Raw genomic sequence first — 24,556 nt, 5'->3', positions numbered from 1 at the left:
ACTGCTTCACTTTTTACATATGATACTTAGGGGTATATTTACTAAAGTGCTAGTTTGAAAAAGTGTTGATGTTGCCTATAGCCACCAATCAGATTCTAGTTATCTATTTAATTAGTACATTCTACAAAATAACAGCAAGAATCTGATTGATTGCTATAGGCTACATCTCCACTTTTTCAAACCCGCACTTTAGTAAATATACCCCTTACAGATTAATGATATCTATGACCAGCGTCACTCTTGATATGATATAGATTGTGTTAGTATATAGACATCTATATATATATATACATATACACACACACACACACATTCAATGTCGGTCTATACAATTTCTTCTATTACAGTAATATATTATTTACAAGTTTTATTCATAGAAGTACTTTCATCATATTAGTGGTATTGTTTAAAATAGGTTGTGCAATTGTGGACTGACTAGACACATATGATACAGTACTTTATGTGAGTGACAATGAAGATTTAGCTCTATAGAAATAAACGAGAGAAGCAAGGTTATAATTAGAGCAGTTCATTTGACGTGACTATAAAGGACATAATGCTGCTATCCCTTTCTTGTTTCAGACAGCTTCTTATTATATGTGGAGCTGTATTATAAAGCAATATAAGTTGTAAAGCAACTTAAGAACCATTAACATGAAGGGTGTGTTATCAAAGTGTAGTAAATAAGGTCTATATCACCTTCATAAATATGAATAAGTAGGAAATTAAATTTATACCAGTTGTAGGCCATGTTGTTTAACTTTAAAGGAAAGTTGCAGCACATAAATTAACATTATTTCAGATATCATTATGCACTGAGAAGATTAAGGGGAGATTTACTAAAGTATGATTTTGCAAAACCACATGTATTTTTGGTGGCTTTATTTGTGGTCTGTAAACCACAGGTTTTCCTAAAAGCAAAACCGCAAGATTTTAAAGCACAAGTTTTGGAACTCCAATCTCAATAGTTACCCATATAAGTATACACATTGTGTGTGTATACTTATATGTGTATACACATTGAGTGTCAATTATGTATCAAGCTGCAGTTTCCACAGCATCAGAAAAAGATATTTTAATGCAAAAATACATTATATTGTCCCTGTTATAAAATAATATATTTATATTGGTTCCTTATTAAAATAATAAATTAATATTGGCTGCTTAATAGATAATAAATACATTATTATTGCCTAATAATTAATATGTTAACGTTGGCTCCCTAATGAACACTTCCTTATTCTTTTATTTATTTATTTATTTTAACCATGTCTAAAAAATCAGCCTTTTCTGGTTGACCAGTGGTCTCATTTGTCCCAGTTTTGTGTTGGGAAAAACTGAATTATTCTTTGAAAGCGTAGACAAATGTTGCTTTAGGGAATGCAAATGTGCACAATAGGAGGCTTTATTGCGGTAAAATATTCAAAGGTTGTGGAACTGACGGAATAAAGCCACTTGTGACATATAACTTGATCAGGGAAAAATTGTTTCTTTGAATCCTTCTTTTAAAAAATATGGATATGAAACCTAGGGGTAAATGTATAAAGCTGATAGTTTACCGGCGGCTTTGAAAAGTGGAGATGTTGCCTTTAGCAACCAATCAGATTCTAGCTCTAATTTTGTAGAATGTACTAAATAAATGATAGCTAGAATCTGATTGGTTTTTCAAACCCGCCGGAAAACTCTCAGCTTGATACATTTACCCCCTAGTCTATTCTCCTCATTATTTTTTACTTTTCATTGCAATTAGACTACTTCAAGACCAAATAAAGAAGACTCAATAAGGATTTAGGAGACTAATAAAAATGTAAGAAAAATAATTTATTTTGATTAAAATACTAAAACATTTGGTTGTACTACATATTTACTACATATTTATTTTGCTATTAGGCACTTTTGTGAAACTACATGTTCTATCGGCCCTGGCTGCTAGTGCATGCTGGTACTTGTAGTTCTACAGGCTCCAACAATCTCTGGCAGTTACTAGCAGCCATGGTCATTATTATTATTTTATTATTATTATTATTATTATTATTATTATTATTATTATTATTATTATTATTATCATTTATTTAAATAATGCCAGCATATTTTAAAGCACTTTACAATTTTTGAAGCTGGTTAGAAAAAACATGTCCAAGCAGACATTGGCTGCCAGAGATTGTTGGGACTTTTAGTTCCACAACAGTACTTAACATATGCAAATCAAAACACACACAAGACTGCAGATTTGCACCCATTATTTATACATACAGGCCAATCTGCCACCCCCCCTCACATGCCCCATACAGGCCAATCTGCCGTCTCACCACATGCCCCATACATGCCAATCAGTCAGCCTATCATGCCCCATACATGCCAATCAGCCTCCCACATGCCTCATACATGCCAATTAGCCCCATCACAGGTCCCATGCATGCCAATCGCCCCATCACATGCCCCATACATGCCAATCAGCCCCCTCACATGCCCCATACATGCCAATCAGCCCCCCTCACATGCCCCATACATGCCAATCAGCCCCCCCTCACATGCCCCATATAGGCCAATCTGCCACCACCCTCGCATGCCCCATACAGGCAAACCTGCCCCTTTACATGCCCCATACAGGCCAATCTGCCGCCTCACTACATGCCCCATGCATGCCAATCACCCCCTCACATGCCCCATACATGCCAATCAGCCTCCTTCATATGCCCTATACATGCCATTTAGCCCCCCTCACATACCCCATACATGCCAATCAGCCTCCCACATTCTCCATATACGCCAATCAAACCTCTACACATGCCCCATACATACCAATCAGCTTCACCACATGCCCCATACACGCCAGTCAAACCTCCACACATTCCAACAGATATCTACATGCACCTTACTTACCTGTTACACAGATGCTGGAGCCTGCGGAAATGAAGGAGGAAAAGTAAACTACACACTCTCCTCCTCCTTCCCTGATTCAATACCAGCGATAACATGACGAAGGCTGCTGTCAGACGCATTGAGGCTCCTGGCCAGCTGGGTGATTCTCTGCGGCTGTCGGCTCCGGAGCAATCACCCAGCTGGCCAAGAGCCTCAATTTCAAAGTCATAGAGCTGTATGCGGTTTGAGAGCTGCGGGTTGGCCACCAATACAGAACATTCCTAAACCAGTGCAGCATTTATTTTTAGATGCAACCTGCACAGTTCATCAATGATACGATGAAGGTCTTCTTCATAATTAATCTTTAGATTGAAGAAGACCTCGCCTTAGTCTCTCCTCACGTTGAGCAAGAAATTGCTATCCTGCAAGAATTGGACTTTTTTTTATTTCAGCTATGGGTCAAGTTTCGATGATCCTAAACAATGTGCTACCAGTGAAGTTTAACTCCACAGACAGAACCAGGAAAAAAGCTCTGTGGCTGAGTATACTGCTGAATTCTGATGTTTGATTGCAGACGTGTTCATTCCCTACTCACTCCTGAGGGGGAGAGGAGATTGAACAATAATCCTTGTCTTTATTGTGCTGAGTTTGGTCATCTCCTTGCGGCCTGTCCCAAGCGTTCAGGAAACTCTAGATCCTAACCCGTTCAGGAGAGGTCAGGTTAGGTTTTTCCAAACACTCACCTACTTCTTTCAGTCCTAACATCTGTTCCATATCTATTATCATCCTTTGTCCTTCTGGGATACAGATCCCTCCAGCATTAACTGATTCTGGAGCAGCAGGGAAATTCATTTTCTCCACTCTAGTGAACCAGTGGACTCTTTCAATCTCCCTTCTGGAGGTCTCTGTGGTTCTTACCGCCATTGATGACTATGATATTTCTAGTGATACTATTCGTCATCATACTTACTTACCTGGAGCAGATATTTTTACTTGTGTTACCTTGCACCACCAGTCCTGTTATTCTGATCCTACCCTGGCTACAACTACACTCTTCTCATCTGGATTGATCTTCTTTCCAGCTATTAGCGTGGGTCCTTCTTGTATGTCTCGTTGCTTACAGAAAGTTACCTCTCTATAAGTGGTGCCTATCCAGACTACAGCCGCAATATTCAAATTTTGAGAATCAAAGAATGAAAGTTCCATGCCTCAACCGGCATGGAACTACCCCATTATTATTCTCCCAGAAACTCAAGCCAAGGCACAGTATGTCAAAGAGAACAGTGGGGTTTAATTAAACCTTCTTCTTCACCAGCTAAGCTGGCTTCTTCTTTGTGAAGATAAAGGACGGAACACTTCGCCCTTGCATTGATTGTAGCCTGAATGCTATTACCATCAAAAAACGCTACCCTATTCCTCTAATTGCAGAGCTACTTGATCGCATCAAAGCCAAGAGCCAAAATCTTCAGGAACTCAATGTTTGTCATGCCTACAATTTGATTTGTATCCAAAAGGAGGAGGAATGGAAAATGCATCTAATACTAGAGATGGCCACCACGCGAGTATTTAGTGAAGCCTTTGGCCTCTGCAATGCATCGGCAGTCTTCCAAAGTACTTCAGAGATCTACTTTACTCCTGTGTGTTTGTCTATTGGATGACATTTTATTCATTTATAAAAATCTTGTCTCTCACCGTATTCAGGTTTCAAAAGCCCTATCTCATCTATGCAAACATTGGCTCTACTGTAAATTAGAGAAAGGTTCCTTCGATGCCTTTCCTCAGGTATGATGACTCTGGCTCTGGTCTTCAAATGGACATGGAAAAAGTTTGTGCCGTCTTGGAATGGCCACAACCCGTGACCTTTAAAGCCATCTAAAGATTTCTCGGCTTTGTCAATTATTACAGATAATTTATTTGGAGATACGCCACTCTAGCTGCTCCCAACAATGCAAGCCTTGCTTGTTCCTGTCTTCCTTGCCAGATCATTGTTCTCCTGCCAGTAATCTAGTGCTGCTATTGCGGCATACTGCCTCCAGTTAGCCATTATGTGTGTACAGACCTTGGATTGTCCTCAACTACGCCCCTACCTGAACCCTTTGACTTACTTGCTTCTCTGTGTACTGATCCCAGCTGACTTTGACAACTCTTATATTAACTAACCTTTAGTGGTCTGCTCTCCTTCTTCTCATCGGACTCCAATCCAGTCTCCAGACCGTTACATCTGAACATAAATGACCCTTACAGCCTATAACTTGAGGGGCGGATAGGGGGAAGGAAGGGGAGGACTAACATAGGCCATGTACAGTAAGGGTGTGCTGAGGGCCTTCCAATGCAGATGCGGTTGATTCAAGCCTTGGGTTTTTCGTAAGTATGGTTGGTTTCAGCCATATGATTTGCACCAGCGCATCCCAGGTGTATGTGCCAACTGATAGTGATGACTGACATGCCATAGTCTTTTTTTTAAAAACTACATATATATGTGCCCTAGATAACACAGAACATGTGTATGCAAGATAGACTATAGACAATTATTGTATGTACGCTTTAAAAGCATTTTTAAGTATTTAAAAATTGAACATAGACCTTTATTTCTTAAATTCATATTTTTATTAATGATTATACTTTTAAGAGTTATTCATTTATATTATAATATTATTGTTTTGTATATATTCTGCTGTGATCTTATATTGCACCTACACCTGTGTGTGTACTGCAGAGTGTTCTGTCTGTAGATGTAAGGCAAGTACTGTTTAACAAGAGCGTACTTACACTCAGATTTAAATTGAAACGCATCTTGAGACCTGATTTGATTTTAAGACGGAAAAAATATTAAATATAGCATGATTACATGTTCTTCTTCTGCTGAAATTGAGATTTTTGTTGGATCATCCTATTTGGTCTGCTTATTATTCATACAATCTGAAATCTGAGGTGCTTATAAACTACTAATGGTCACTGATAGAGTAATGTTGTATCTTCACAATAAATATTTACTAAAAAATTGCTCTAGATCTCACAAATATTAGCTGTTGCTTCTTTGACAGTTTCAGAGCTTTTATGGAACAGACAAGCCAATATTTCCAAAATGTCTCCATCTGCAATAAAAATAAATAAATTAATTTAGTACATGACTCCTGTACAACTGTTATTGTATGTGTTATTATGTATACTGTTACTTGCTTACAAAAGTGATTTACAGTTCCATTTAGATGTATGTTTATGAATTAAGAATTAATAAATTATAAATGATAAATTAAGAAGCATTACAGTGTGTGCTTTATATGGTGGATGTGACCAACAGCACAAATGATAAGTTCCATCAGCTTTCCTGCATATTGTAGACCTCAACTAAATTAGCATAAGGTATCTTTGGGGGTTGGTGGAGCGCACCCAGTGGGGCGTTCCTGGTGCCTAGAAACCCGCCTCCCAGCCTGGGGCCCTGTATGATTAAAGTGGCTTGCCCCTTGTATATGATAGGGATAGGAATTGCCGGTGTATATGATGGGAATAGGAAGAGTTGGAGAACAGCCAAGCACTGTCTAAACTTATAGACAGAGCCCTATGCATATTGGTCATGCCCATTGGCGGCATGGCGTGGAAGCCCCTCTCTAAAAATCCTGCGTTTGCCCCTGGTTGGGTACGAATTTCCGGTGGTGGATATGCTGACACTTATCTTGTTGACACCAAAATGGTGACAGGGTTAATGTTGACACATCCATGCTGTCTACACACTGTAGACATTGGGCCTCATCTATTAAGGAAAGTAAGGGAAAAAAAAGTGAGTTTTCTCCTGGACAAAACCATGTTACTATTCAATGGGTGCAAATTAGTTTATTATTTTGCACATAAATTAAATACTGGCTGTTTTTTCATGTAACACACAAATACTTGATAGCTTTATTTGTACACTGAGATTTAAAGTTGATCTAAGACATGCCTTCCCCAATTATAAATCTGCCATCACATTTTAAATTTACCGCCCTCTCCAATGCAACACGTTTTTGCCAAGGTGCAAAGTTACTTATTTTTTTGCTTTACTCTTCTTAATGAATCAGGCCCATAGTGTCTGCCAACAGTATTAATGTCGACATGCACAATGTCTGCATTAAACCAGCAATGCCAGGACCCGCCTGCACAAAACAGTTATAACACATAAATAAAAATAGTAAAACAAGCTTAAACACCCCCACCCCTCACAAAAAAAACATAAAAACTTGTGCTGGGACCAGGCGGTACTACAGCGCCAGACCCTGGAGCCACCGGCACACAAAAGGTTAAAAAAAACACGAGCATGCCCCCCCTCCCCAATCAGCATTAGGCTGGCAGCACTAGGATTAATCTAATACCAGCAAAATCAGGGGAACAAAAAGCAAGGGGTCCCCCCCATTTTACTACAACAAACACTAGACTTTGCCAGCTGGGGCTGGTGGCACTATATAGTAGGGGAACCCGAATCATGGGCCCTCCCTGCCATAATGACAACCAGCACAGGGCTAAATTCCCTAGTGAGATGGAATTAAAAATTAACACCCTTGGATTCATTTTGCTAGTTTTTTTTTATGGACAACAAAGGACACTAGGAATACTTTTATGAGGTATTTTTGTAAAGCTTTCAAGATTGTATCATTTACAACTGAAGAACACAGATACTGGTGAGTATTACTGGGATTTTTGATTTTTAAGAAATTTAGTGGTAAAAAAAATGAGTGTGGTTTATTTAAAATCTGGGTTGGTGCTCTACAGGACACAGCGGACCCTTGGAACTATAGCGCACCAATACACAATGGTGTTCAAACATTATAAACAAATTTATTACCCCTCACCTACTGCCCCAGGGTTGTGTGTGGTGATCCCTTTTGGTTTCAGTACAATGATGGGTACCGTTGGGGGGGAGCATTTTTTTCAGACTAGGGAATCCAGCCCCGTGGGGACCAGCCTGTGGCTGGTTGTCATTATGACAGGGGGGCCCAACGCTGCAGGTCTCCCTGCTAGAGTGTCACCAGCCCAGGCTGGCAAAGCCTAGTGCTGGTTCAAGAAAACATCGGGGGGCCCCCCACTTTTGTCCCCTTGATTTTGCTAGTACCAGCACTAGGCTTAATCTAATTTGGGAACGAGGAGACACGTTCACTTTTTTTTTTAAACCCTTTGTGTGCCAGCAGCTTGTGGGTCCAGCAGTTGTATTGCTGCTGGGTCTGCCAACTGTCAGTAGTTTTATCTGTTTTGGTTGGGAGCAGGGGTGGGGGGGGGGGGGTTTGGAGCAGGGTTGTGTAAGCTTTATTACTGTTTTTATTTATGTGTTATAACTAATTTGAGCCGTCGGGTCTGGTGGCTGTATAGCCGCCGGAATTGCCAGCATTGCTTGTTTAATGCAGACATTGTGACTGTCGACATTACTACTTTCGACAAACAAACTGTCTGCATTTTCTGCGTTTAGACAGCATGGATGTGTCGACATTAACCCTGTCACCATTTTGGTGTCGACAGTATAAGTGTCAGCATATCCACTGTCAGAAATATGACTACCAGCGATCTTCGGGGACAAAAAGATGGGCCTGTCAAAAAGATTGACTGTGCATTATTTTGATATTTCCTTTGATAAAATTAATTTAGGTTCAGGAACCAAATTCATTTTCAAAATTATGAAGTCTTGTTGTTTTCACAAGACATCTTACCCATAGTGAATGAAGTATGTTTGATATTTTAGCAACTTTTACTTGTTAGGATATTAATCCTTTTACACCCAGGGTTAATTTGTATAATACTGTCCCAGGAGATCTAATCTCCCCCTCCCGATATTATGTTATCTTTGTTTTATCGGGAATACCTTAGAGATAACTATTTGTTCTGCCTGTAATACACCTATGTGCATAAGCATTTTTGGTTTATGTATGGGAAATAGTGACAGTTGGGAGGACTAGTGCTATTTTAGAGAGTTTGCTTCAGTGTGTGACCGTTATGAAGAATGTGTCATATGTTTTTCCAGTGCCATAGAAAGATGTAGGGAAAACAAGAGTAGCTTTCAATTCTTTTGTTTTTTTTCACTTAAACATTTTTGTTTTTAATTGTATTTTTAAGGTTATTTTAATGTTTTCTTTTTAGCAGAATTGAGAACCTTTAAAGTTCTCTAACACTACAACACTTTAATGACTACCCATGATACAGTTCTGCGAGACTAATTGCAAGATATACTCTGACCTTTTAGGTCACCCTATAAATGCCTTAAAAAATTAATGTTCAACCCGTTTTCGACACCAAACTGTACATTTACAGCAGCGAATTTTGATGCAGTGACAGCCATAGTTTCCGGTTGAGTGGCCAGGCTTCCCCATTGATCACAAGAAACCCTACAACAATGACATCATCAGGGATTTTCTTGAATAAAGTGAAGCCACTGGTGTAATGAGAGAAAACTTTCTCAAATGTCTTCTGCCTATAGCAGTGTTGGTTAACCTTTGACACTCCAGGTGTTGTGAAACTACAAGTCCCAGCATGCTTTGCCAATATATAGCAGCTTATTGCTGGAAGGGTATGCTGAGACTTGTAGTTTCACAATACCTGGAGTTTCACAGGTTAGCTAACACTGGCCTATAGTTACTAATTCAGTGTAACTTTGATCTAGCAGTGGCTGACATGCCAGCGGTTCTTAGATCCAAGTTACACATAATCTCTCAATATTGGCAATAGGGATTCTGATTGAAAAAGGAAAAAAACTTTGCCATACTGTGCATAAAGTATATCTGCTATCCCTATACTTCGGAGAGCTAGCTGATTCATTTTTAGTGTAACTTTTTAAGGCTTCTCTAATTGGACCGAAATAGCTTTATAAAAAATTATGGAAATGCACATTTTTCTGTATGTGTATTTTTAATGCTTTTAAAATAAAAACATATATTTACTCCACTATCCTAGCTATATAAAGTGTTCTCTGCCCTGAGAAAAATGTGAAATGTAAAATTCACTAGGTCACACAATTTATTTTTGGTGTAAGCGCAAAACTGTAAAATATGTTTTCGTATGAAGATATAATGTACTCCTGGTCATGAAGGTGTTAACAAAGTTGCCAGCACACAATGTACGAAGGTCAATCTATTCAATATCAACTGAAATCTGCAATTTCTTACCAAATTTTGGAAAACATGCAGCATACAAAAAAATACTGAAGAAGTCAGTATTAAGTTGACTTCTATATTGTTATTTACACATTCTTTGAGTTTATTTTTATAATATAGATCTAAAATAGACTGTATGTGAGAGATTGAATTCTATGCAACGTGCAGCGGGAGCATTGTGCGATGAGGCTCCGTAGCGATGTCTGTCCTGAAAGTTTTTGAGCAAAAATAAGTGATGATGTCAGTACCGTATTAACCAGAAGTGCGCACAAGGGGCACATCGCGTGAGTGTCCTGCAGCACTTTGCAGTTAATTGAATCTCCATCTACAGTGGCGCACGCAGTGGGGGTTTCTGGGTCTTCAGAAACCCCTCCCCTCCGCTAAAGAAGTGTCCCTGTACTATCCAGCAGCCACTGCACTGTCAAAGAAGCCTCCACGGTAGTTCTGTATTGTATACAGCACCGCCGCGGATGCTTCTTTGATGGACACCCCCCTTAAAAATCCTGCGTGCGCTCCTGTCCTATAATCCATTAACAGGGTTTTCCTAGTGTCGAGATCAACCAGTGTAGGGCCCACAGGTTCCTATCAATACCAATAATTTGAGAAGGAAAGGTAGAAAGTAAGAAGAATATTGTAAGATATTAAGGTTAGGTAAGAAAGGATACTACACAAAAAGTGATTATTTTAGAAAAGCTAATCTTTCAGGTATGTTATTAGGAGTAATAATTATAGTTGGTGTATTGAAATTAATACAGCATAACAAACTGTAACCCTTGTACCAATGCAAAATAGATTAGTTCATCATGCTAATTTTCCTACCATTTAGTCTTTTGCATATAAATAAATTATATGAAAATGGTGACTTAACTAAAATTATTTGATAAGCCTGTAAAAAATTGGAAAAAAAAAATAAAAAAAAAATGGGTGAACCTGCACTTATGTATAGATAATACTAATCATTAAAGGGGGTGGACATTTCCAGGTAAACCACAATACCTATCACAACTGGCTGGCTGTATTGGGTATACTTGCCAAAGAATTTGATCCAGAACTTGATGTGAACCTTGCACATCTAGTCCTGGCTATCAGCTTCAATCCAATTGTGTTATGTATTCGGCCTTGAGAACCTACTCCCTTTAAACATTATTTTTCAAAGTGTGTTTAATCCATTGAAATGTGTAATTTCTCTGCACCTACAATAAAGATGGAGCTCAACACCTTTAAAGATGACTAAACTCAAAAATTCTAAGTTTCCATTTCAAATTTAAAAAATAAAAATAAAACATTCTGCAAAAACCATACACATAAATCATTTCAAATATCGAAGGAGATGTTTGAGAGATATACTTTAGATTACTGTAAATTGAGAAAATGTTTATTTAATTTTCATAGACACATGCACACTACTGATAAATCTTTTGTGTGCACATTAACATATTAGACAAATACTACTACTAACAGCTATAAGTGCCACAAAATATCAAAATTCACCTTAATTCAAAATTCTATTAACTTGCTTTTAGGAACCAAAGTGAACTGCTTTGAGCTAATTAATATTTTTTTGATACATGCCTATATATCCATCTAGAAAAGGACAATTTAGAAGAAAATAGCGTAAAAGGGGATATGGGGATAAAAGGGGGAAAGGTGAGTCACATCACACCATTTATAGTCATAAAGAATAATAATACATCAAAAAGTAAAAGAGATCATTTCAGTTAATCCTCTTTAAACTTGCAATGACAAAACTTTTCACACATTTATGAAAAAAAGAAATGGACCTCTCAAGTTTGAAAGTTCCCTCCAGTTTACTAACTCTCAAATAACTAATTTAGATACCAGAATCCTCAAAGAGTAAAATTTTTAGTGGAATAGGTGTCATTTCCATTTTTAACCTATGTGTGGGGAGTACTTATATTGTAATTTAATTTATTGTTAATATAATGTTTTATTCTTATACATAAATACAAAGTTCACAGCATATATAACACCCCTTTGTAGTGCTAGGGCGTGTATGTAGGCGTATAAATGTGTGTGTCATGTCTATGGGTGGTCTGAACATTCTCTCGTCAATGGTAGCGCAGTGCTTCCACCTTAGTCAAATCACACCAGGGTTTTCGTTGGGTAGTGTCATGGATTAAGCAACACCAGAGGGAGACTAAGTAAATCTTCGCCCCCCTTTTCTGGACCACAGGCACACACATAAAATCATATCACACTGAATTGAATTTAGAATTTTATATAAAATAGATTACCATAATGTAAACAATACAATCCTATAAACTTAACAATAAGCATGCTATGACATTTGGTACATAACGACTAAAACAGATCTCTCTGGTATATTATATACTAGAGGTATCTCTATTATCACTTATATAATACTTGCTGTACTAAAATATTGATATAAAGCTAAATTCAGATTTCTGTCTGAATCACTTACATATATATCTATATGGATGTGCAGCTTTATCATAAGGTAGATGTAATATAGGCCCGTTCTTATTTCAGCTCCAATATAAAGCAGTTTGCAGTCTGAAGTGCCAGACAATGTCCCAATCCACTTAACTCCTGACTTTAGAATTCACTACAATAATTTTATTGACAATTCTCAGTTAAATCACACTCTTTCATTTGTGCCCGGTTGAATTTTTGTGCTTTGGTGATATCTACAATGATGTCAGTTTTCTTCTTCCTCCAGTTCTTTACTGACTTTCTTTAGCAGATATAGCAAACGGTGACATCCATATAATAATTTCTTTGCCAAACAAAGATCTCCTCTTTGTAAATGTTACATGAATAACTGGACACTTTTACAGTTTTCTCTTGATTTGACTCAGTCCAATCACCCTAGCTAACTATCCCTATCCTCACCTTATAATAGTATATCAGTCCTGCACAAGGGTGTAAGGTAACTGTCTTCAGGGCTCCTCACCACAACCCTATCTAACTAACATATATGGTTCAGTCCAATAACATATACAGTATAAGAAACATTAGTACTTATCAGACGTTCTCTCTCTCTTTGCTCCTCTGTCATATCTCTCCCCTAAGTCCAGCTCATAGTGCCTTTAGTTATGGCATCCTCCTCTGTCTATACATCGCTGGTCTGTCTCATCGCCACCATAGCCCTTGTTCAGTACTGTTTGCTCTCCTCTGTGCTCCTTCTCCTCTTCCAACTGCTGCCCTCATAGGGGGAAATTCAATTCCCCCCGAAGTACCACCGGGTTAAAAATATTACCGTTATTACGGTCATTTCAACCCGGCTTTCTGCTCGCTGCTCAGGGAGCTGCGAGCAAAAGGCCGGCGTTAGAAGCCAGCATTAGAAGTACCATAATAACGGTAATTGCGCGCACTATTACCGTAATAACGGTAAGAACGCCGCGTTACTTTTAACTGGAACACAGCCAATTGAATATACCCCTTAGAATCTCTAAGTGCCGTTAGTAACTACTACGTCACCAGCTCCTCCTTCCCCACTGCATGCTGGGAGATGCTGTTCTCTACCTGCAGGTGAGGTATCTAACGCGCATGTGCGGCCTGCTCGGGTCACCAGTGCTACAATTATCATATTATGTATTTTTGTACTTACTGCAGATAATCGACTTTCGCCCACATATGTAGGTTTGTGATGATGGGGATTCAGAAAATCATTACATACCTTTATTTCTGGCTTCACTCTGGGCCTCATGTAGAGTTGGACGCAATTTTTGTCTAATACGCAGACCAAAAAGACACATTTTACAAAAGTATGTTGAGCCAGATGAAGCTAATCTGACTGTTATCGCTATCAGTTTGTAACTTACACTAGTGATCAAGTACCCGCAAGTTTCCAGTCTCCTGAGAGGTGCACGTGCAACTAAATCTCAGTCCACATATGTTGCATTTGCCCCCAACACACCCCCTCCTTCCACCGATCCACTTCTTCAGTTGCAAGGGGCTGCAAGCGGCCATAAGCAATAGGCCGCAACCATAACTACTGCTTTGTGGAAGTAAAAAAGCATATTATACGCAGAAAACGTTGTTTGCGTCCAACACTACATGAGCCCCTCTATGACTAGAGGCTCAAATGGACTCTAATTATTAGTTTTTGATAATCATAACTCTTGTCCTACTTATCATGAAGGTATCATTTACCCCTGGTCATGATGGGGTTAACAAACTAGTCACCACATAATGTGTGTAGATTCATGTGCTCAGCGGCAAATGGTACCTGCTAATTGTTAGCACATTCTATTCAAGTATGCAGCTTAATCATAAGAACAAATACTGAAGGTTATACCCAACATACCAAAAAAAGAGATAAAGCAGTGTAAAGTTGATTAACATTATAAAAAAAAAATAAGGGGCTAAAATATTTGACAACAAATGTTCTAAACCTGGGACTGTACAGACATTGTGGGTCTCATGTAAGCGTAAAAAAAAGCAATTTTTCAAACTGCTCATGCACGGTACGCAAGGATTCGTCTCAATCTGCTTTCAGTTCTATTGGTTGCGGCTGTGTGATGATACCAGGACATTAGGAAGGGAACCCAGAGGGAAGTCCTGATATCTAGGGAATCAGGATCACATAAAGAGATAGGAATAATACAACTGTGTCTTTATTACAAAAGATGAACATCAATTGCAATTAGTGGCCAAACTAAGTAAGATACTTCAAATCAACCCCCAAGTGATCACCACACTCTAAATAACACTCAGTACATGCCCCAGTGGTATAAAACCAAACCTGTTATGAAGAGAAACAGTTTTTGTTGTACACAAACCAAATTATGTTAGGACCTTGAACAAGCTATAGTCGAGAGGAAGGGTGTTGAGGAGGTCACCATGCCAACAAATCATTCAGGTCTGCCGAATCTATCTGAGAACAATCTCCTAGCCAAGCTGTCACAGCGATCCTCTTCTTGCTTGACAATATCGGCCGCTTGGCTACTGACTGGGTAGGGATCTGAAACTCAGTCTCCCTGATCCAACAGGCTCACCAGGTGAACAGATCCATGAGCAACTCTAGATGTGGCAGAGATCTTGGCAGGAAGATGGATAGACAGCATGCATACCACAATTGCGTCTTAGTCACAGAAACTGGTGCAGAAACCATGATGGAGTTGGTGAGACACTAAACTCTACTCCAAGCTCAATAAATCCTGGATCACACCCTGAAGTCTTTTCTGCAGATCTTTTTTATTGTTCCAAATTTCCCACAATGTAGGTTTATCCACAGTTCAATGATGCTCGGATTGGCCAGGAGGTGGGCACGTACCAGGATTCTCTCCACCTGCGGTCCTCCTCAGCAGAGCTAGTGCCTGACTGCCTGGTAAAGTTCAGGAGAGAACAATAGTGGTATAAAATGGTTAATGAGATTCCTAATCCTTATTGATGAAGAGCAACTCATATAAGCATTTGTGATGTTGAAGGGGCTGAAGGATCTGCTCACTTCCTGTGAATGTGATGAGATGGGGAGGGAGCCCACAAAATAGGCAATTCACAATTTGCAAGTCCATGGCATTGCAATGTGAGTTAATCCACCTGGCAGAATATAACTGGGGGCATAACTAAGAGGCAGAATATGACTGGGGGCACAACTATGTGGAATAATGAACTGGGGGCACAATTACGAGGGATAACATAATCTGGGGAACAACTGTGCGGCATATTATGAACTGGGGGCACTATTGTGTGGCATAAAATGAACATTTATTTGTTGGTCCCATTACTATTAATATTATAATGATATTAGCGTTATAAAATAAGAAATAATTAAATGTTACATAAATATATATACACAGTGGTCGAATAAATACATATACAGCGTCGCACTGGGCTGCCGGGGGGAACGAGAAAATCCACCGGTAGGCCCTGATGACAGATAGCTCCACCCTCTTCTGTGGTGGGCAGAGCTACAAAATGATTCCTGTGTCCTCGATGGGTGACGGTGAGGGCCGGGTCCAGGTGCCGGACGTGGGGGTCAGTTTGGCAGTGGGTGGCTGGCCTCTCCTCAGGGAAAACAGGAAGTAGCGTGTGTTCCACGCACACTACTTCCTGTTTTGCTTTTGATCGCACACCAAGCATGTGAGAACAGAGCTAGGCAGAGAGGAGTCTCCAGCGCTGCAGCAATAAGGTAAGTGTGAATGAAAGGGGACCCTGCTATTTGTGTGAGTGACAGGGGAGGGGGGCTGCCATTTGTGTGAGTGAGAGGGGAGGGGGGACCCTGCTATTTGTGTGAGTGAGAGGGGAGGGGGGCTGCTATTGTGTGACAGGGGAGAGGGGGCTGCTATTTGTGCTAGTGACAGGGGAGGGGGGCTGCTATTTGTGCTAGTGACAGGGGAGGGGTCCCTGCTATTTGTGCTAGTGACAGGGAAGGGGGGCCCTGCTATTTGTGTGAGTGACAGGGGAGGGGGGGCTTGCTATACTGTGTGAGTGACAGGGGAGGGTGGGCCTGCTATGGTATGTGAGTGACGGGGGAGGGGGGCTTGGCCTGCTATACTGTGTGAATGAAATGGGAGGGGGACCCACTATACTGTGTGCATGGAAGGAGGGTGGACTGGTATAATGTGTGAGGGAGTGTTTATTTTTAAATATAATGTGTGCTATGAGGGAGAGAAGTGGAGTTGTCTTAATAGTACATGGGTGGGAGGTAGGCTATTAATTTAATGGTGAAGTTTAGTTGGGGGCTAATTATTTAATGGGTGCTATTTTATTTGTGGGATGATGGTGAGGCAATTTAATTTATTGGTGGGCTATTTAATTTAATAGTGGGGCCTATTAAATTAAGATGGGGTGACAGGACCTAATGGCAGTGACAGTTGCAGGAAATAGGTATGTTTATTATACATAAATGCTCTTAATTTTCTGTTGGGGCTGTTTGGAGGGAGGGAAATAGGTTGGGGCTGGAGGAAGGCCTAAGTATTAATCGTGGGTCCTATTGATTTAACGCTGGGGCTGTTTGGAGTTTTCTAAATGTACCCATTTTTTTTCCCAATAGGGCCCCCAACATTCCAGGATCATTCCAGGATCAAGCCACAACTAAAGAAATCAGCAGCCACAGGTGGTGAAAGTGACAAAAACAGGTAGGACAGTCTGTCAAGTGTTCTGATTCTAGTGGGACAATCTTGATTTTTAGTGACTGTTCTGCCAAATCTAAGGGGCAGGTCAAGACTGTGTAATCTTTATATACACACTGCATTCTTTACAGGGCCGGATTTACCACTAGGCAACCTAGGCACTTGCCTAGGGCCCAGCAGTCGCCAGGGGACCCGGCTGGTGGTGGAGGCGCCGGCAAAGTAAAAAAAATATTGTGTCCAAGGGAGGAAAAAAAAAATCAAAAAAAAATCATGATTGCAGCGGCCACCGGCAGCCTCCTCTCCTCCTTCCTGCTCAGCTGCATTCTACTAAATCATGCCCGACGACATATTCACTGAAGACTCAGAGGAGCAGAGGTGAGCAGCGCGTGCAACGGGGCAAGCCAGAAAACAGTAGATGAGAAAACAGAAGAGAATAAAGCAATATAAAGGTAAGCTAACTAACGGAGGCATAATGGCACACTATGAAAAAGGGGAAACAAATTGTTCCCCAAAAAATTATGAAGGGGGACAGAGGTGATGTAAAGGGGCACAGAGGTGATATGAAGGGGCGCAGAGGTGATGTGAAAGGGCACAGAAGTGATGTGAAGGGGGACAGAGGTGATGTGAATGGGCACATGTGATGATGGAGGGACAAAAGTGACAACTGCTAGGTTGTTACTAGGTACATTGGTTGTTGCTGCTTGGTACACTAGATTGTTGCTGCTAGGTACGTCCCCAATGATATGGCCGCACCTTCTTTGACGGCGCGCCGCCGCTGCACGGCAGCACATAGCTTTCCGTCTACTCAGCTATAGGGGTATATAGTATGCTGAAAAAACATAGTGTTATGGATTGTTTCAGAGAGGGGGGGGGCCCAACCAGTCTCTTACCTAGGGCACCATGAGGTCTAAATCCGGCTCTGATTGTTTATATACTACACTATGGTGCTAGCTGTCCTTCGTGGGCTGGCCACACCCCCTCTGGTGGGCCCCTAGCGTTGCAGTCCCCAGGTGGGCCCTTCATGCCCCAGTCCAACACTGTACATATATATGTACAACTGGCACACCTAGACTTGAAAAGATTTTTGCTGGCGCACTGCTAGAAAAAGTTTGCTGACCCCTGTCCTAGATTAACTTTAAATTTCAGTGTAAAAATAAAGCTAACAAGTATTTGTGTGCTACATGAAAAATCAGCCAGTATTTAACTTATGTGCAAAATAATAAACTAATTTGCACCCCTTTCATTGTAACATGGTTTGTCTCTGAGAATGTTTACTCCTTTACTTGCGTTACTTTCCTTACTGACTACATGAGGCCCTGTATGTTTGTGCTTGTTTTGCAGTTTTTTATATGTATATATATATATATATATATATATATATATATATATATATATATATATATATATTAATAAACAATTAATACAATTACTTTGAGGTAGTTGTAGATTTACTCTTCATATGAAAAAAAACAAATAAAACCTCAGTGTCTTTAATGAAGTTGCTGGTTCATTAAGGGCATTGTATCACTTTTGAAAAACACATCTGTCACAGAGCTCAGTGAAAAAACAAGTTTACAACCAATGCTGTGTAATGCATTGTAAAAATAAAGTTTTGTGAAATATTTTCTTTATTTTATAGCCTACAAGTGTGTCCATTCCAACATGTAATCTGACAAATACTTTGGACATCTGACATCTGCAGGTTAAAGAAGGTATTGCACCCATTTAAAAAAATCATTCAAAGTAGAAGCAAAACAAGAACCATAATAAAAGATCATTTAATTAACTGATTAAATAAATTGTAAAGTTCAATTAAGTTTACCATTTGCAAAATATTTATAAAAACATTGTAATGCAAACCATTCATGGTTGCCTGTGCTCAAAAACTATTATTACTATGGTACTTATTACTATTAGAACACTCACAAGACATTTATTTTATTTCTTTTATCGAACTTCTGAAAACATGGAATGTAGAATTATATTCAGCAAAGGATCAGAACCATTGATATTGCTATGTTGTACATAAAACATAAAGAAGGTAATTTTCAAAGTGCAAAACAGCCACTCTGCAGCACAAATATATAGCTTTGAACTTACTGCATTACACAAATGCACCTAGATTTTCGATGATGTTTCCCATTTCACAAAACAGAACAAAACTTATAGTTAAGTTTGCAGAACAAGATTATTGTAATGATATCAAAGGCTCTCAGGTGGTCCCTTGAAAAACAATTGTCATGAACAGTACAATGTGTAAGAGTAAATACAAATAATTAAATAAAATTAAATAAAAACAGCACTTTTGAACGCAGTCATCATCCGCCCCCCCTTCCCCCAGAGATACTAGCCTGCATTGACCAGCCAAGGGTTTTCATTATAGCAAAAGGCTCCAACGCTTGTAGTCTCTCTTTATTAGAGAATTGCCCAGATTGTCTGTCACTAAGGCTAGTTAGGGATTTGCGAGGCAGACAATCTGTCCATAATGTCATTATATTTTTATTGAAGCAGTGAACTCTATATTGAGGATTTTTTTTATTACAGGTGGCAAGTGTGACTGCAAATACACTTCTCTGCCGAACTAGCCCCAATAACAGTCTAAGGAGTATATTTACTAAACTCTTTGTAAAATTGGAGATTTTGTCTATAGCAACCACTCAGATTCTAGCTGTCATTTTGTATAATGTACTAAATAAATGATAACCAGAATCTGATTGGTTGCTATAGGCAACATCTCCACTTTTTCAAGCCTGCAGTTTCGCAAATATACCCCCTAAGCCTTCAGCAGAGAAGTGTGTTACCAAATGCACTCGGGACAATAAAGAAGAAAGCTTTACATGCAAAAAAGAGATACATGTAATAAAATACGTCCTGATGTCTGCTCATGACTTATTTAAGTCATAAAAAAAAGACGAAACCTAGCAGTGTATTAGGAGAACAACTGTTATATAATTCTAAATGGCAGGAGGTTGGATTTGATGTGATGCTAAAAAATTTCTAGGTTGTACCTCATACAGTTTTTTCTGTCTCTCTGCCCATTGACGAGCACGCTTAGTTTGTTGAGATTGCTTCTGAGTGCGGAGAAGGGGTGTGCACATTGATGTGCCCTCCGTGGACTATTGAGATGGAGGTGTTTTGCATTGCACAGCAGGTAAGCTTTGTAAATTACCTCCAGAATATTTAGATATCAGCCCTTAGATAACACTTATAGTATGACCAAGCCAAACGAATATATCCTTCCCAGCTGTCCCAATTTAGGCAGGACCATCCTGATTTGGGGATCGTGTCCTGCAGCATTGTCAGGCGGATCAGAAAGTTGGGATGTATGTCGTACTTGCCAACTTTGGTAAGTTGGCCTCCAGGAGATCTGGGATAAAGGTAGGTGTGCGGGGGCAGGGCTAGGCGAATTGCTAGATTTGGCCCTGTCCCCTTAACTGACATCACAATTACTAGCCTATTGCAGCAGGGGGCGGGACCACAAAGACATGTGAATTGTGTCCTAAGCCCCACCCCCACCTTTTAACTAATGAAGTGGCTAGAAACCGGGAGGTTGCCCTGCTCTCCCGGGAGACCGGGAGGACTCCCAGAACTTCGGGAGTCTCCCGGACATCTACTATGTATGTACCATACACTGCTGCTTTGCATAGATGACAGGACAATGACCCCTCCTCTTTCTGTCCCGCTTAGAACAGACGCAAAGTCGGGAGCCATGATAATAACATTATAAATAACTGTTATTTGCTGCCAACATAGGCAATGAAGAGGCAACACAATATAAATTATAATTTAAGACCAAATTAAAAAATTATACCAAAGATAGCCAACCTGTGGCTCTTTAAGCTTAGAAATGTGGCTGCTGGCCAACTGGCTGGGAGTATCACCCAAGAACAGTGTTCTGTGTGCTGATAGCCGCAGATTTGATCAAGAGCAGTTGCGTCATGTGACCTCCTCATTGGTGTAGAGCTGTGCTGATTTGTTTATTATTGTGAACATTTTAGCAATGTTGGATAGCTTCTTTTTCACTTAGGAAGATATTGTAATTAGTGTGTACGGTATTTATGCGCATGTTTATATTCTGCATATGCAAACATATATCATCATCATTTATTTATATAGCGCCAGCAGATTCCGTAGCGCTTTACAATTGGGAACAAACAGTAATCCATTCATTCTGCTCTGTCAGTTTGGGGAAGGAGTAGGGATTCTGCATGGAACACTTAAGACCAAATTTCACCACGGAATCATACCAAACAATGGCAATGGCAATACAATTTTGAAAAATGTTGCTAGTCTCTAGTAATATGGAAAGCAATGCCAGGCACAATGTCGGGAAAGACAGGAGTTATATTAAATCATACCTTTATATATTAGTCGGTATGGTGCTTCTAGTTTCCAACAAAGAACCTTACCCGTAGAACCTTAGGTCCAAAGCATGTTTTTACCAGTCACATCTGAATTTAAGAAAGTGTTTTTTTAATACATGGTATGCTGTTATTTAATCTGTTTGTTTGTTTAAAGCCTTTTATTGATTGTCTTTGTTGTGGGAGGTTATTGAAGTCACACAAGTGTTTATTACTCATACATAATCAGTGTGTAGCAAGCCAGTGCTGGCTGCATAGCTAGTTTGTAAGTTGCAAGTGTAATACACTAGATTAATATAGCATAATTCAGAATTATACTGGAGTTAAACAGGAGGTAAAAAAATGAAGAATATTCTACCTGACATCATTGCTACAGGTGGACAAAATCCATCGCTCTTCTGTTACCCTTCACCTTAAACAAATGCTTGTACACTACCTGACACTGCCTACTGACCTATGGGCAGGGAAAAACTAAATTCACTGCTAATTTAAAAAATCACTTGCAAATCTTGTCTCTCATTTAGTTTCACAGTTATTCAAATCTGTTCATCTGTATGACTATGTTATTTATCTGTAGTACCAAGAACATCCAACTGCATTACACAGATGCTTTGCATGTCTCACTGCACTGCTCCACGTTCCTCTCCTCCCTCCTATCCTACCTCTCCTCCAGTGTTCCCCCTCTTACCCATCCTCCCTGCCCAATATCCTTACCATATTCAACCCACCCTACTGCCAGTTTGGCTGCTTAGCCACTACCTCCTCTGCTTTCTACCTGGACTGCTTTAATCTAAAAGTTCCTTCATCTTCTATTGTCTCTCCCTTCCCCCTCCCCAGGGCCGCTGAGAGGGGGGGGGGTACTATTCACCCAGGCCCGAGTGTGCCAGGGAGCCCGGGGCTGCTCTGGCGACTTTTCTCTTTTTTTTTTTTCCTAACAACTTTTTTTTTTTTTTTACGGTCCCGGGGGGAAGGGGTTGGGTAGCGGTTCTGCTTCTGATGGCTGCCAGGTCCGCCGATCCAATGACGTCACGCGAGAGTCCCTTGCTTAGCTCTCGCGTGACTTAGTGGTGCTGCTTGTATATTGCAGCCTGTGACCACGCGCTATAAGGACCGCGGGTCATGAGGCCTCTATGGGACTTTTTCAAACCTGCCAACTCTTCTCCTCCTGGGGGTTTATAAAGGGTAAGTTGGACAAGATGGGAGTATCCAAATTTAGATTTATTAACCCTTCAGATTCAGTATGGAATCGCTGATCTCACTGATGTATAAGATGTAATAATCAGTTCAATTAAAATCCATATGCTTAAAGGGACATATATAAGAAATAAAATATAAAACATAAAAAGAAATATCATTAACATCCAAAATAAAATAAAATAAAACAAAGTAAATAAAAAAATATATGTAAAAGTATAAAATTCAAAATAAAAAATATATATGTATATAGTATCAAAACAATACAACAGTATAAGATACTAAGGTAAATAGAATACCCATAAGATGGGATGTTTAACACCATATACAGTTATAATAAAGTAGCCCTTCCAAGAAACCCATTCGACAAACAGCAAAAGTATCAATATATGAACTTGTTACATATTAAACTATAGAGACCTAGGGGGGGTATTCAATTGTCCACGGGTTCGAGCGCGGAAAAACTAATACCGTTAATACGGTAATCTCGCTGGATTTCAGCTCGCAGCTCCCTGATATTATTTAACCTTTTGCTATCCCAATTAGCGCCGAACTTAACCCTCCTTTGGGTCATTGGTTGTTAATGTGTACAACCATAGCCACGCCCAATTGTATGACCACTCCCACCATAGCCACGCCCAATTGTATGACCACTCCCGCCATAGCCACGCCCCAAAAAAATCTCCACTGAAACGGGGGGGAATGGGGCCCATGAAGTTGCTGTACCATGGCCCTGTGAATTCCTCTTGGCAGCCCTGCCCCTCCCTCTAGAATGTAAGCTCTAGCAGGCAGCCTCTACCCTCTGTCTCATGTCTGTGCAATCTCTGTCTTCCTAATTTGTCCATGTTATGTGATATGCTGAATTATTTCTGTATGCTACGCAATTTGTTGTTGCTCACATCCATGAATTTATTATTCTGCTCTGTACCCATGTACATGTTGTTATGTTCACTGTTTTAATGTATGTTATAGCTGTACTACTACGTTAGGCACTACGGTTTCTCTGGCGCCATACAAAAAACTCATAGTAATAATAATACTTGTACAGTATTTAAGGAATGAAAGATACCTGTATTTTCGATACTATCAATGTTTTATTTTAAATGTGTGCGAGGGATTTTGTTATTGTACAGTCAAACAGACACCGACTGATTTAACCATTGACTAATTGACAACGATTGAAAAGTGTAATCTATGAAGTGCAAAAACATGGCCGCCCACCACTGTTTTATGTGTGCCAATATGATTATATTTAATTTCCACCTCCCAGTCCTTGCAACTGTCACAGTAAATAGGACATGTTCATGGTGGTCTGGGTCTACCTGAAAATGTGCATGGTGGAAATACTAAAAACATTCCTATATAATCACTTTCAGATTCATTCATTAATTTCCACTTGCACAGTTTTCTAAAATGCTGCTTCCGCTACGGTCATGTCTTACGTTTATCACTGGAGTCAGGGAAATCTGTACTTTGTTGTTTGTGGACTATGGTACATTTGAATTTTGTTTATTGTGTTGGTTGAAGCAGGCTGTGTTTTCCCTTATAAAGTGTGCCTGGAAGTTACAAAGGACATCACATAGAAGTTATAGAATAAGTCTGATTTCTGTGGTTGTGGCAAAATAAAGTCTATTTATGGGAGAAAATTGTTGTTTCCCCTGATCAGCCCAACTTCTGCCTGATAAAGGCACAACATTTTGCAGCCTACAGACATTGATTTCTCGGTCCACAAATTCATCCTCTTCCCTGTAAAAACAGCTGCAGTTAATAAAATAAACTTGTAACATCAGAAAACTGCATTAGCAATGTAATTTTGGCGTTTTGTAAATGGCCCTTACACACCGACTTTAACCCAACATCACATTTGTCCTGTTGTTTTGTTAGTGTAATTAATGTTCAGCATGATGACATAAGGCCACTCAATTGGTCTGCAGACTATTGCTTTAAATAAATATGTATTAGTCCTTTG

The 24,556-nt window shown here is 39.7% G+C and overlaps 1 long non-coding RNA gene across 1 annotated transcript in view; it reads right to left on the bottom strand.

Moving 5' to 3' along the window:
* Positions 1–5,466: 5,466 nt before the first annotated feature.
* Positions 5,467–24,556, bottom strand: part of LOC142140217 (uncharacterized) — a 36,591-nt gene continuing 17,501 nt past the window's right edge. Inside the window, exon 3 of the long non-coding RNA XR_012688340.1 lies at positions 5,467–5,957. This is a non-coding gene — a long non-coding RNA (uncharacterized LOC142140217). The remainder of the gene's footprint in view (positions 5,958–24,556) is intronic.

This window comes from Mixophyes fleayi, chromosome 2, assembly GCF_038048845.1.
Source record: "Mixophyes fleayi isolate aMixFle1 chromosome 2, aMixFle1.hap1, whole genome shotgun sequence".
In the NCBI taxonomy this organism is placed as follows: Eukaryota; Metazoa; Chordata; class Amphibia; order Anura; family Limnodynastidae; genus Mixophyes; species Mixophyes fleayi.
Note: the sequence above shows the minus strand (reverse complement) of the source record. Positions and strands in the feature narration are given on the sequence as shown.